This window comes from Thamnophis sirtalis, unplaced genomic scaffold (assembly GCF_051295495.1).
Source record: "Thamnophis sirtalis isolate CommonGarterSnake01/CBP01778 unplaced genomic scaffold, rThaSir2_p1.2 scaffold_11, whole genome shotgun sequence".
In the NCBI taxonomy this organism is placed as follows: domain Eukaryota; kingdom Metazoa; phylum Chordata; class Lepidosauria; order Squamata; family Natricidae; genus Thamnophis; species Thamnophis sirtalis.
The window spans coordinates 12,238,218-12,253,223 of record NW_028261391.1 but is presented as its reverse complement, the minus strand read 5'-3'; the positions used below and the strand labels follow the sequence as shown (position 1 = coordinate 12,253,223).

Sequence of the window (15,006 nt, the reverse complement as noted above, 5' to 3'; positions counted from 1 at the left end):
ACAGGAACTATAGTCCCACTGTACTAATTTAGCATGAAGATTTCTATAGAATCTATCTTGCTGTTGATTGGGTGCATAAATTCCCAAAAGTAATGTCTTTTTCCCTTCTAAGATTAAGTCTAAAGCAATATATCTTCCGAAGGGATCTGCTTCTATTAATTCAGCTTTCATATCTTTTCTTAAGTATACAACTATACCATTCTTCTTTTCCATAGCAGAAGCTGCAAAATGTTGACCAAGTTTTGAGTTGATCAAATATTTTTGATCAGTTGACTTGATATGAGTTTCTTGCAAACAAATTACATCGTTCTTAAACTGTTTAAGATAATGAAATATTTTCTTCCTCTTCTGTGGAGAGTTCAGTCCGTTGACATTCCATGTTAAAATCTTAGTTGTCATCTTTGGTTGGTTGAAGCATTTTTAGAGCTTCCTGCACGGCCTGTTTAACCTTAGGTTTAGCTCCTCCCACTGCTTCCAGATTTGTTGTTGTAGTTCCTTGATCGATGGCCGATGATTGTTGATACTGTTGCTTCTTAGCTTGTTTCTCCATACGTCTAGTAGTCATGCGGCTAGGTCTTGGTTCCATAGCACCTTGCACTTCTAGAGAGGAGAGATGCTCCATCTTGTCTGGTGGTTGTGTAGTTTGCTGTCTATCCTGTCCTTCATCCAAGCATCCAAATTTGGATTGTGTGACAAGTGGGATGCTGCAGTAGTTATAAGTGTGAAACATGGTCATAAATCAGCACCATTACAACTGAATGGTCACTAAATGAGCTATTTTTAAGTCGAGGACAATCTGTACTCATCTGTGATTCAACCCTTTTTCTATAAAATTTCTTCTCCTGAACACTGGTTAAAACCTTGGTGTACAATTTTTTTTTTATCCTATTTACTGGACCCTAAATAATGTTATATGATTAACGTATTTTACCATGAGTATGATAATGATCTATCACTATTGCTGTATGTACACTGAGAGCTTATGAACCGGAGACAAATTTCTTGTGTGTCTAATCACACTTGGCCAATAAAGAATTCTAATTCTAAATATTGCTGAGGTAAAATCTACATAAATGTATAAATACCCTCCCCTTCTCTAAAGTATTCAAGGTAGTGTGGTGCATATAACGACTCTTTTCGCTTTTTATTACTTATGTCCATTATCATATACCAGATGCCATAAAAGCATAAACCAGGACTAAGCTAAATGAATTTACATCCTTCAAATTATATTTCAGCACACAAGTGTTACATTTTCAGATTTCTAGAGAACAGGAAAAAAATGGCTTAACCTCCCTTTCCTCTGTTCAGCTCACAATGGTTTTGAAGAACAAATAGAACAGTTATATCAATCCTTACCTAACCATGAAAAATTGACTAATATATATGGATTCACTTTAGGGACTAACTGTACTGCCAAGCCTCATTTTTCAAATATCAGGTCAATGTGTTTCTCAAATTACTGTTCACTGGTTTCCAAAAGCATTCAAAGTAGCTAAATAATAATTATCAATCAAGGGAGCAATGGAAGCATTCAAGGGTTCTTTTAGGTACTCCAAAAAGGTTTGGGGGATTTTTTTTTAAGTAACGGGGAATATCTTTAACAAAAAAACTCTGCTCAAAAAACCTCTTCCTGATGAAAAAAACCTTTTGCAGAATTAAATACTCTACCTAATACTTTCTATAAACTTCTAGTATGCCAATAAAAAGGAGGCAATGAACTGTTCAGCAAGGATACATAAAACAACATAGTTACACAATGCTCATGCAGGCAACTATTACTTAACTTCACAAACACCAACCTTGCATTACCTTCTTTTCCACCCTCCACAAACCCATTCATACCATTTAGTCACCTCTGTCTTGGTTTGGTAAGACACAAATTTCTTTCAAAAAAGAAAGCTAAGAAATTAAAATGCTGAAGCTTGCCAAATAAAGGGAAAAATGAAATGGGCCAAATAAAAATCCTCATCTCAACCTTATGTGCTTAATGTTTTAGAAGTTTTGAGATTAGGAGGTGAGCTAGATAAGGTGTAAATTACTTTAAGGAAAATAAAATTATTCATTGCTGAGATGGATTGAGAAAACAGCATGGTCAGCTCTAAATCCTGCTGAAACAGACTTTTTCCGTCAAGAGAAGTCCTACATTTCAGAAATAATGTGTTGCATTGTAGAAAAAGTCCAAAATTGTAATCACAATTTAATTCTGACCATGAATTATATTGTACTAAAACATGACATGGACTGTTGGTTTTAGCATTTTTGCAAATCCAGATACAATGGTGCGGAAATTAAAGTATAGCTTATTTTTTTTATTAATAGATAATTTATTAAACCATGGTCTAATGCAATGGGAGAATCGTGACACAATTTAACTATTTATTACACAGATTCTAAGCACTGGGCCAGTTCTAAATAATTTGCTTGTATAAAATATAATATTGATCCTGTTCACGAAGCAACATAGTTATAATAAGCAAGAAAAAAATTAAGCTGCATCCCAACTTTTAACCTCAGAAACTGCTACGGCTTACAAATAAAAGCTCCATAATTCCTCAACATTTTGTCCACTTAGTTTTAAAACCACTTTTTCTGAATATATTCTAAAAGAAAAAGACTATCCTATTTTCCCCCAAAAAAATCACTTGCAGTAAAATATAGGTACTCAACATGCCTACAATTGAGCCCAAATTTCTGTTGTTAAGTGAGATGGTTATATGACTGTTGTCCCATTTTATGACCTTTCTTGCCACAGTTAAGAAAATCACTGCAATTGTTAAATTAGTAACATGTTTATTAAGCGAATCTGGCTTCCCTATTGACTTTGCTTGTCAGAAGGTCCCAAAAGGTGATCAAGTGACCCTGGGACACTGCAACCGTCATAAATATGAAATAGTTGCCAAATAGTTGCTGAATTTTGATCATGTGACCATGGGGATGCTGCAACAGTCGTGTGAAAAATGGTCATAAGTCACTTTTTTCTGTGCCTTTGTAACTTTACAGTCACTAAGTGAACTGTTGTGAGTTGAAAACTATCTGCAGTGCAGGCTAAACTGCCCCTTTGAAAAAGATGCCTAGAAACTGCACATTTGTGCTTAAAATCTACCGTATTTTTCAGAGTATAAGACACACCAGAGTATAAGGCGCACCAAGGTTTTGAAGAGGCAATTTTTAAAAAAAAAAAAAGTGTTTGCACTCTGCAAACCTCGCAAAAACGGGCCTGCTTTTTTTTTTCAAAAAAAAAAAGAAGATATAAATAGCCTTTAGGAGGCTTGTAGAGTGCTCCTGGGAGGTGGGGGGGGGGACGAGCAAAAAATGGCTTGTTTTCTATTCATTCTGCCCTCCCCAGCCCCCAGGAGTTCTCTGAAAGCCTCCTAAAAGCTATGCATGGCCATTTTGATGAAGGAGGCGGGGTTTCAGGAGGCAAAAATGCTGTATTCAGTGTATAAGACACACCCAAATTTTCAGCCTCTTTTTTGAGGGGAAAAGGTGCATCTTATACTCTGAAAAATATGGTACATTTGATACCTGATAAAGATATAAATTATCTGTGAAGTTATTGAGTTTTCTTTCATGTCTGTTCTTCCCAGGAAATGTTATAATAGAATTAGTTTTTATATTTTAAAAAAATGCTATTATTGCGCCACTTTTCATGTAATTCATGGAAACAGAGGGATGAATTAGAATTGCTTATTATAATTTGTGAAAGCTAAAATTTAAAAACACTTACACTTACTTACAAGGCTACTCAATGCAGATGCCAAAATATCTTTTGCATCATCTACATCATTATGTTTATTCTGATCCTTGTTTTATTTATGAATCACCTTTTTCTAAGTAGCCAAGTGCTAGGCAAAGATAAATTTTCCGAAGAACCCTGCATGTATTCAGAAGACTGAAATAAAATTTAAACTAATAAATCATTATTATTTGGCTTCCTAAATGGAGAAAAATGTGTAATGTTTTTCCTTAATTGTACTGCCTTTAGTGAAAAGGCCCTGCCCTTATTTCATAACACAACAGCAAAACAGCTAACTGACTGTGTTTATTTATACATCCCCTGCAACTACTGTCTGATAACAGCAGAATGCAGCGCTAACATAGGCTTAATTCCAGTATTTCTGATGTAAAATAATATATCAAGGTAAGAATTCTGCACAAATGTACTCTTCTTTAAGAAAGAATTGGATGTTCTTTAGGTTTTCCTTGCAAATGAAATAATAGAGTTCATTAAAAAGAATGTTAAAACATGCACAGACTGGTTTTTAATTTTCAATCCACCATATTTTGCTAGGATTCTCAACAACTGAGTCCCCTTCGGGGAAAAGGGCGGCATAGAAATATAATAAATCAATCAAAAAAATAAAATAAATCAAACAATCAATAAGCCTAGATTTTTTTTCTTTTTATGACCCTTTTTTCCCTTTCCTTCCGGATGGAGTTGGGGTGACTGAGTGGAGCTGAGCATTTACTGGCCAGAAGCCCTTCCTGATGCCTACATGGAGATCGCAGCAGATATTTTCTCTTTGTGCCCTGACAACTGTCGCTGCCTAGGATAGAACTCTTAACCTTCCAAATGGGATACAAGTGTCTTCACCTTTACGTCACCATGCAGCTCAGTCAATAAGCCTAGATAACATAAAATATCCATCATACAGGTAGTCCTCATTTAGCAATCACAATTGCAGCAGGCAACTCAGTCATCAATTGCAGTAGTCATTAAGTCAAACTGCAACCTTGACTCTGATTTCATTTGAGCAAGGAATGGTTATAAAAGTTATTTTATCATACTGCAGTCACTAAACAAGGCAGTCATTCAATGAGGACTTTCAGTAATTATAATGTATCAATACATTAAAAATCCCCAACCTAGATAGAATACCATTTTCATTTGACTTAAATTGTTGACTGAACCAAAACATGGTAATAGACCACCATTTATGCTTTCCATGTTGTGCAAACTTGCCATTTGTGACTCAGCCAAAACAATGTTTGAACAATGGCTTAGCATTAGTCCAAATGAGTCAGAATGCCTGACTTTGCACAGCCTGCCTAGATATGATTTGCTTATCTTGAATAAACAATTGGCTGGGTTCAGACATAACATCTAAAATATGTATTTGCAAAGTATCTAGGGAAATGCATTTAAAATTCTCTTTTTCCCTGGTATAAATGCTTGCAGGCCATCCTGACTAAGTTCACACAACATATGGAGTCAAAGTGAGCCACCCACATTTCAGCTTAACATGACCCTAGCACTATTTTTTATGAATTCTCCTAATTATCACTTGAGGTAAAAATTACAGGAATTCCTACAGTCCCACAAGCTAAATTTTAAAGCATTTTGCATTTGGATTTTAGCATTTCAAAGAACCAAACAAGTATTCATTGTTACTGGAACCTGAAAGAAACTATTAACTTCTGAAACAACTTATCAAATAACCAAGGGGTTGAAGCACGTCATGTAAGCAGAGTCACCTGGTGTTCAAGCTAACTTCCCTATAACTGACAAATACTCACCTTTTTCGTTACAAGCAATTCAGCTGGGAATGAATACATTCATCTGAATCAAACAGCCATCAAAACATGCCTATTAATAGTTTCCTTACCTCCACCTACCCTTTAGAAGGAAGTAGCAAATGTATCACAGGTGCTCACAATTATTACATGGGATAAAAGTCCTGGCATTTCCTGATTGGTAAGGCATCTCTACGAATTTGACTTTTATAGATCCAGCCTTAACATATCTCCAACTTGTGTTGAATGAATAGGAAGCACACAAATGTAGGTGCAGAAAACAAAACCACTTCGAATAATCCTTGAAACTTTTAAATAATGGGGATAAATCTGAGGGGGAAAATATAACTGAAGGTTTTGCTTTGTTTTGACAGAGGTTGAATACCACATATCAAGTTAAACTATGGTCTGCAAATTAAATCACGCTTAATTCATGCAACACAACACGGTAAGACCTAAGATTAAGGCGGTGTTTTGTACCTACTCATCATGTTAAAAGTGACAATATATGCTTCAAAAATCCCCGAACAAATGAGTAGCCTATGATCATTTTAATGCATATCAATTTTATCAGAGGTTTAGGAATCACTCCAAGTTCCAAACTGCCAAAATTTGCAACCTACAATATAGTTAATGCATATTCACAACTTCAAAAAACAAATCCAAAATGGTGGCCAATCTATTTGTTAAGCTGCATACATATAGAAACAAGTAAAATGGCATGTGCACACTTGTTAACCAAAGTCTTTATTAACATGCCATGCAAATACAGCCTACACTATGGGAACTCAATGACTGTCATTTAGAAAGTATGATTTACAGCTTTGTGTAAGGTAGAAAACCAACTAACAAGCCATGTGCTAGCATAGTGTGTGAACCCAAAGTATAAGTTAAGCATTAGTTTTCTTTGGTGGGTAGTTAAGATTTAAATTCAATAAATAATTATTAACTCCAGTTCTATTCTAAGTTTAATGTCTTGCACGAGGAAGCCTTTTGCTATTTTTGTTCTATTTTATATATTTAACTTATAATAACCAGATTTTTAAAAGGAAACCTATGAACACTGTAAGATTTTTTTTTACTGTGCTGTTACATCACAATAGAAGCTGTTTTCACAGTCCTTAACCCAGTTAACTGAATCAACTCATTTTCTGGGTTCATGCTATGATAAATACTCAATCATGTTAGCCAAATGAGCTAAATCTGCACAATATACACTGAGTTGCCAAAACAACAAGCCACAGTTGGTGTACACAAAGGCATTTGCCAGTTCTTTATGTGACCTTGTAGGTGAACAATCAAAAGTGGCTGTACATGCATCTGCAGATGCCTCGGTATAGATAAAAATATCATTTGTAGTGTATCTCCTAAGAGCAGCATGCTGGGATGTGTGTTCAAAACAGGCAAGACTGCAATTTCACCACTGCAAATATCGTATTTGGAGTATAAGACGCACCTTTTTCCCTCAAAAAAGAGGCTGAAAATCTGGGTGCATCTTATATACTGAATACAGCATTTTTTGCCTCCTGAAACCCCCACCCCCTTCACCAAAATGGCCGTGCAAGTCTTTCAGAGAGCTCCTGGAGGTTGGGAAACACAGAAATGAGTGAAAAACGGGCCTTTTTTTGCTTAATTTTGCCCCCCTCCAGCCCCCAAGAGTACTCTATAAGCCTCCTAAAGGCTATGCATGCAATTTCTTTGAAATTATAATATTAAAACAGCAACTAACTGGTGGGAACATAAGCCTGAAAAAGTCACCGAAAATCAGATGGTCAAGATCTTGTGGGATTTTCACATACAAACGGACAAAATACTGGCGCATAATACACCAGACATCACAAGGGTTGAGAAAAACAAGGTTGCAATCATATATATTGCAATACCAGGTGATAGCAGGGTCGATGAGATGGAATATCAAAAAACTGCGAAATACCAGGACTTAAAAATCGAAATTCAACGATTATGGCACAAACCAGCAGTGGTAATTCCAGTGGTAATTGGCACACTGGGTGCTATTCCAAAAACACTGGAATTACATTTAAAACAGTTAAAAATTGACAAAATCACCATCAGTCAAATGCAAAAAGCCGCACTGCTTGGATCTGCACGCATATTACGAAAATACGTTACAACGTCCTAGGCCCCTGGGTGAGGCCCGACTAGTAACCAATGCCAAATCCGGCCAAACAACTGGCCGCTGTGATACAATTGTATAATAATAATAATAATACCAGGTGATAGCAGGGTTGACAGAAGAAACATGAAAAAAATCACGAAATACCAGGATTTAAAAATTGAAATTCAACAATTATGGCACAAACCAGCAGTGGTAATTCCAGTGGTAATCGGCACACTGGTGCTATTTCAAAAGCATTTGAATTACATTTAAAACAGTTAAAAATTGACAAAATCACCATCAGTCAAATGCAAAAAGCCGCACAGCTTGGATCCGCACACATATTACAAAAATACGTTACGACATCCTAGGTCCCTGGGTGGGGCCCGACTAGTAATCAATGCCAAATCCAGCGAAACAACTGGCCGCTGTGATACAATTCTGTTGTTGCTGATAATAATAATAATTAATTCAGTAGCACAAATGATCCATTGTAATTTGTGCAAAAATTATAATATTAAAACAGCAACAAACTGGTGGGAACATAAGCCTGAAAAAGTCACCGAAAATCAGATGGTCAAGATGGTCATTTTCGCATACAAACGGACAAAATCCTGGAGCATAATACACCAGAAATCACACTGGTTGAGAAAAACAAGCTTACAATCATAGACATTGCAATACCAGGTGATAGCAGGGTCGATGAGAAGGAATATGAAGGAATATGAAAAAATCATGAAATACCAGGACTTAAAAATCGAAATTCAACGATTATGGCACAAACCAGCAGTGGTAATTCCAGTGGTAATTGGCACACTGGGTGCTATTCCAAAAGCAGTGGAATTACATTTAAAACAGTTAAAAATTGACAAAATCTCCATCAGTCAAATGCAAAAAGCCGCACTGCTTGGATCTGCACGCATATTACGTTATAAAGTCCTAGGCCCCTGGGTGGGGCCTGACTAGTAATCAATGTCAAATCCAGCGAAACAACTGGCCGCTGTGATACAATTGTATAATAATAATTCCCCTTTTATTCAAGGACTCTGTTAAAAACCTACAAGATGGCAGTCATGCCATTATGAGTATGACCACCATCTTGTTCGTTTTCTGATCTCAAATACATCCTACATCTCTACAAGAAATATTATTTAACCAATCTATTCCTATTTTCTTGGTTAAATGTTGGGCTATAATTCCTTCAGCTGCCACTCAAGTCAGCCAATGGAACATTAGCCATCAATTATGAGAATTGTAACTCAGAAGACTTGGGTATTATCAGAAAAGTTATATTTAGTTCTCACAGCTTATAGTTATTGGCAGACATCTCCCATAAGTGGGTCAATTATTTAAAATATTCAAATCCTTTCATCTCTCACCCACAAGAATTTTACAGGAATCACAACTGCATCTACTGAAGGATAGGTGTGAAAAATCTTCCATTAAGGAAGGTCCATAATCTATCATCTCTGTTCATATAATTTATATACCAAAAACCACTCTACCATTGACTAGAATTCTCCCATGAGTAAAGAACTACTATAGCAGTGAGTCCATACACAATGTAGCGGTCAACAACATATTTTCTAGTTGTGAAATATGTAAATTCATTATAAATTGTAGAAAAAAATCCCCTTTTCCCCCCTTCATAAATGTACTGCCATTAAAGTCTCCATTGCAAAATATTATTGAATTACAAAGAAAATCAATAGAAATATCAACACTTGGGGTTTGCCCTTCACACTTCTATGTCTACTGTTCCATTCGGTTGTTCATGATTTATAAAATGTGTTATAGTACATGTTGTGGGAAGACAGCCAACTCAGTTTCAGGCCAAAACATAGTTTAACAAACATGGTTTATAGAATTAAGGGATGATTCAAGACTCTATGACCATGTACTCTACTTACGACCACAATTTAGCCCAAAATTTCTGTTGCTAAGCAAGGAAGGTGAGTTTTGCCCCATTATACAACCTTTTTGCCACAGTTCAAAAATTATTGCAGTTCTTAAGTGAATCTGGGTCCCACACCCACAGTGACTTTGCTTGTCACAAGCCAGTTGGGAAAGTTACAAAATGGTGATCTATAAACCCCAGGTAAGTGCAACCATAATAAATTCATGACAGTTGCCTGAATTTTGATCATGTGACCATGGAGATACTGCAACAATCCCAAGCATGAAAACCAATCATAAAAGTCACATTTTTCGGTGCAGCGGTAACTTCGGTCACCAAACAAATTGTTGTAAATCAAGGACTATCAGTAAAATCCAATGTTTTTTTTAAAAAAAATTGCAACATCTACCTGTAAGAATGTTATAACAGTCTAAACGCCAACATGTTATTTGTCCATATTGGTTTTTCAAACCTTTCCTTCTCAATCATATCCATATTTAGAGGGGAAAGAAGTTTTGCTGTTTTCCTAGTATTTTTGAGTCCCACCACAAAGGGGAAAAATATGGAATACTTCTATATAGGTGAAAATTTAAAAGCAAGTTTAGACACTCCATGAAACCATGTATGCTCTCTATATATATTTGCCTAATCTTACAATTTCTCACTGGTTCAGTGTGGCATGCCATCTGAGGAAACTGGGTTAATCCACAAAGCCATGTTTTGGTGAAGAATGGGTACTCAGATTCTGCAAACACATCTACTTTTATCAACCTTACTCTGTTATCAACAAAACTCCCACGTTTGAGGCCTAGTCCAAGTCCACAACTCTTTCCCCAAATTTTTGAATAAAATGTGCTTTTAAGAGGAGAGAGAATATCATGTTCAGGCAGTAAATAAGTAAAACACAATTGAGATACAAGGCCAAAACAGATTACATACCACAAGTTTCTGTATTATTCCTGTTCATGAATCAAAACTGAACTTCTACTTAAGTCTGACTGAAAAAGAAACCCCAAACTACACTATTGAGGTTAAATAGAATACCTTCCTCCTACTCACTCCCCCAAATCCCAGACTGATTAAAAAAAAATGAGATTTCTACAATGCCTCATATAAATGAAAATGCAACTCCCTTTACACCAGCAAAAAAAAAAAAAAAAAAAGAGGAGGAAGGAAGTGAAGCACATGTAGGAGTCAGAAATTCCAGGCAATTCAGGGACACCCTTTAATAGACATTTTGTCCAACCACTATATACCAAGCAAAGTTCAGGGTTTGTTTTTAAAACAACTTCCACACTCCAGAAAATCCACAGCCACGGTTGTTTTTCTAGTTTGGTCTCTCTCTCTTCCCCTGGTTTCCCTTCAGCCATTGAATAATCCGCCTCTTTTTCCACTAAAGATCCAAAAGGATAATAAAGTGAATTAACATTTACCATGGCAGGTAGATGATTAACCAGATCTAGCTCTGCACTGCAAATATATATCCTTCTTTCAAAGCACACCATTAAAAGAAGAAAAAGAAAAGAAATTGCACCGTTCACTGATACGATCTTGAGACTTTTTACACGTGGAAGGGAGAACAGGGTAAAGCCACCCTGATTTCAAAACTAGGCCTTTATGGACATGCAACTCTTGAATTTTGCACCATTGTTTTCCCAGGGACCAAAGTTCATTCCACAACTTGGCTATTAGAATATAGTTTACGATTCTGCCCCTGGAACAGTTTTTAAAAAAGGTTTTATTTTGCTCCAATTTCCAAAACAGCGTCCACAAAAACAAATTATTATCCTCCCAGAAGATGTAACAGCCTAGATTTTAAAGGGGGGGTGCAAAGAAGCCATCAAAAGCCCTCCCCCCCCTTTATTATTTTCCAAAGACACAGCAAAAGCCACTGCTAAGCTCTTCCCCCTCCCCCACCGGTGTGAGTTCACTCTGCCACATTCCTCCCCCACCCCCACACCGCTTGCAAACAAGACATTTAAGGCGCAAAACCTCATCCAACAAAACTTTTCTTTCAACCCACACTTTAAATACCAATCATTGGGGGGGGTGAAAAAATAAATTCTACTGACCTTTTCTCTTTTGGGGGGGCAAAAAAAGGAAAAAAAAACAACCCTGCACGAACAAGCAAAACACACTTCCGAACTTGGATCTCTCTTTTTTTTTTATAAGACACCTCTCCGTGTGTGCGTGCGTTTCCTTCCAGCGAGAATATTATATATACATATATGCATATATAACCGCCGATGCAAAATATATATATATTTTTTTTTAAAAAAAAAAAAACTCCTCTGGCCCAAATCGTCTAAAAATAGGCAATCAAACCAGCTTGCTTCATAATGGCTGCTGGCTTTGCATTTATTAGTGCAAAGGCTTCTCTTCTCCTCCCCCACCTCCCCACCCCCCACCCCGCCACACTTTCCAAAAACGCGATGAATCAACACTTTCCCCTCCCCACCACCAACGTTAATTTTTTTAATTAATTAAAAAGATCAAAAGAGAGTGAGTGGGGGGTGGGTGGGTTGAAAACACCTCCGGAAAGATGAGCCCCCAAATAATAATAACAATAATAATAAAAGAGGTCGAAAAAGATTAAAGTTAAAAGACACTGTCTTTCCCAAAGGGAGGGGGGGGCAATGCTTGTTACACTTCTGCCCCTCCCCCACGCGTCGCTTCCTCCAACTAGCTACAAACACAGGCGCCCCTCCCCCCCAGCCCTCCCCCCCCTCTTTTCCCTCAATTCCCTTTCCAGCAACGCCCTCCCTGAACTCTCCCCCCCCCACGCGAAATAACCCCTTAAAATACACTTTAGGGGCGCCTGGGATTATTTCCTAGCTTGCCACTGGATATTGCACTGCGCAGAGGGTACAAGGCAAACATGCACAAACATGGGAAAGGGGGAAAGCGGAGAGTGGGGGAGGGGGAGGTTTAAGAGAAACACTTTTTTTAAAAAAAAAAAATCTTACCTTGCAATTGATGGGCTCAGTATGGCTCTCCGCCCCCCCTCCTTTTGCAATGGAGGCAAAAGAGGAGGAAAAAGCCCCCCACGCTGACACACATAGAGCTATATTTCATGCAGCTTCCTCCTTCTTCTTAAGAGGTATAATATATGGGTTTGCAATTGCGGGTGCAGCCCAAAGGGGGGGGGGGAAGGGAAGAAGGGGGAGAAAGAAAGGGGGGGGGGAAGACTTCAAGTAGCCACCGGGAAAATGGGGGGGGAGGGGAAGGTTGGAAATGCAATGTATTCAATTATGACCCGAGTCTGGGTGAGGGGTGTGAGTGTATGTGTGTGTGTGTGTTTGTGTGTGTTGAGAGAGAGAGAGAGAGAGATGGTGCTGCTGGAGGAGGGGGATGGGAAGCGAGAAGCGGTGGGGGGAAATTATAGATTAAGTCCCAAGGAAGGAGGAGGAGGCAATCAAAGGAGAAAAGGGGGGGGAGTAATGCTTTATGTGTGTGTGCGTGTGTGTGATTTCGATTGAAGAGGAATTGAGGCAGAATGTAAAAGCTGTTACTAAGGGAAGGAGCCAAAACCGCTCTGAACAGCCAACGGCGCTCAGCAACTGGGGAGAGGAAAGGTGGCCGGCCGTGCAGAAATGAGCAGGGAGAAAAAAGAGAGGCGCTCTTGCACACATACACACACACATAAAAGCACGCACACATAGACACAGGGAAGGGGGGAAGGCGGGCAGGCTGCCGAGGCCCGGCCTCCTTCCTCCCTTCGCTCGCCTTCTTTTCGCCTACTTCCTGCGAAAACAAACCAGATTGGATTCCAAAGGAGGAGGAGGAAGGTTGGAGGCAGGGCGCAGAAAAACACATCTGGATTCGCAAATAACATTTAAGGGGGGGGAGGGTAACCGGAGCCGTGCAATAAATAAATAAATGGAATTGATTTAATTTAGGCAGGGCGCTAAAATTGCAAAGTGCTGCAAATGGGGGAAGGGTAGAAAATGGGTGGGTGGGGGCAGCTTCTTTCTCTGCTCTTCGGGAATTTCCCTGGAATGGTGTGTGTGTGTGTGCACACACACCTACATACACATACATCTACATACACACACACACACATATATACATATACATACATACATGGGTGTGTGTGTACAGAAGGAGTCATTTTAGGTTTTGTGTGGTGGGGTTTGTTGTTATTTTTAATGTTGATGAGGTTTGGTGGATTAATAGATGGGTTTGTTTGGGGGAGGCGGGTGGGCGGCCTTTTGGAAGCGGTGGACCGAATAGGAAAGAAGGATAAATCAAATAAGCATTATGACACAGAGAGAGAGAGAGAGAGAGAGAAAGAGGTTGCCACGCTCCAAAAAGGGTGGGCTGGCCACGCAAAGCTGGTGGGTGATTCGGGTTCATTGAGGGATGCCATGAGAAACGTGGGAACCGGATCGCCACGCTATAAACCATTAGATGGCTTGGGTTACATGATGTCAGCCCAGGATGCGTGGCTTCTAATTTGCAAGCTTTGCAAAGGGCTTACAAGCACATTAGGGGCTTCCCCCCCCCCCAAAAAAATGCATCAATAGAAAGGGATACGCAGGCATTTTCAGGGCGGGGGGCGAAGAGAAAACATGTTGTGCAGGCATAAGAGGGGTCTCCGTGTCCCCCATCCCAGTGAAAAGAGAGAGAGGAAGGAAGAGATGCATCCTGGTGCTCAGCCCTGCCATAAGCAGGCAACAGTGTAGCACAAACCCAGCCCTAGATCTGAGCTGTGGGGTTTCCTGCACTATTTGCAGAGAAATAAAGAGAAAATGACAGGGTAAAAACACGACGATGAACATCCCGAGGGCCAGATCCTTTATTTATGCAATAAATATGCAATCCAGATCCCAGGCGTTGGTTGGAAACAAAAACAACTAGTTACCAATGCTGCAAGGGGGGAGGCGAGGAAAATGTGGGGGAGGCGGGGGAAAAGAGGCGGCCAGACAGGAAGTTGCATAAGCAGAGCAAATCATTTGCTGCGCTTTCCGTTTGAAATTAAACACACAGAAAGGAAAGAAAGCAGCATGTAACAGAGCAGAAAAGAGAGAGAGAGAAATAAGCATGAGGAAGGAGGGAGCGCTAAGACGAGGGACACACCCTATTGCTAAAATGCTCTCAGAAAACCAGCTACACACAGAAAGAGACCATGATTGGGGGATGTGGGCCTCCTTTACGGCAGTATCGAATTAGGGCAAAATTGTGGGGGGCAGGGACGCTAAGTCGGAAGAGGAGATGCTCTTTTTAATAGCCGCACCAGAGGTGGCTTCCGACCGGTTCAACCAAACCAGTAATGGTTTGTGGCCTGGGTCGCCGTAATCGGCAGCGGCCCAGACTTGCCAGGCCTCCAAATCATTTCCCTGGTCGGTGCGGCCTATTTCTTTCCCCATTTTTTAATGTTCTGTGCATGCACAGGCTTATTTATGGGCAATTGTGCATGAGCATCGAGCGTGCATCAGGCATGCACACAAGTGAGCGCATGCACGCAAAATTGCAC

At 39.2% G+C, this 15,006-nt stretch overlaps 1 protein-coding gene across 2 annotated transcripts in view; it reads right to left on the bottom strand.

Annotated features, from left to right (window-relative positions):
• TBL1XR1 (TBL1X/Y related 1) overlaps window positions 1–12,617 on the bottom strand; it is a 233,321-nt gene extending 220,704 nt beyond the window's left edge. Inside the window, exon 1 of one of the 2 annotated variants that reach the window (XM_087725218.1) lies at window positions 12,497–12,617. The gene's annotated coding sequence lies outside the window, so the exon portion shown is untranslated. Of the gene's footprint in view, window positions 1–11,602; window positions 11,766–12,496 lie in introns of those variants that run through there. The other variant, XM_087725219.1, reaches the window with a different exon arrangement.
• Between the last annotated feature and the right edge of the window lie 2,389 nt (window positions 12,618–15,006).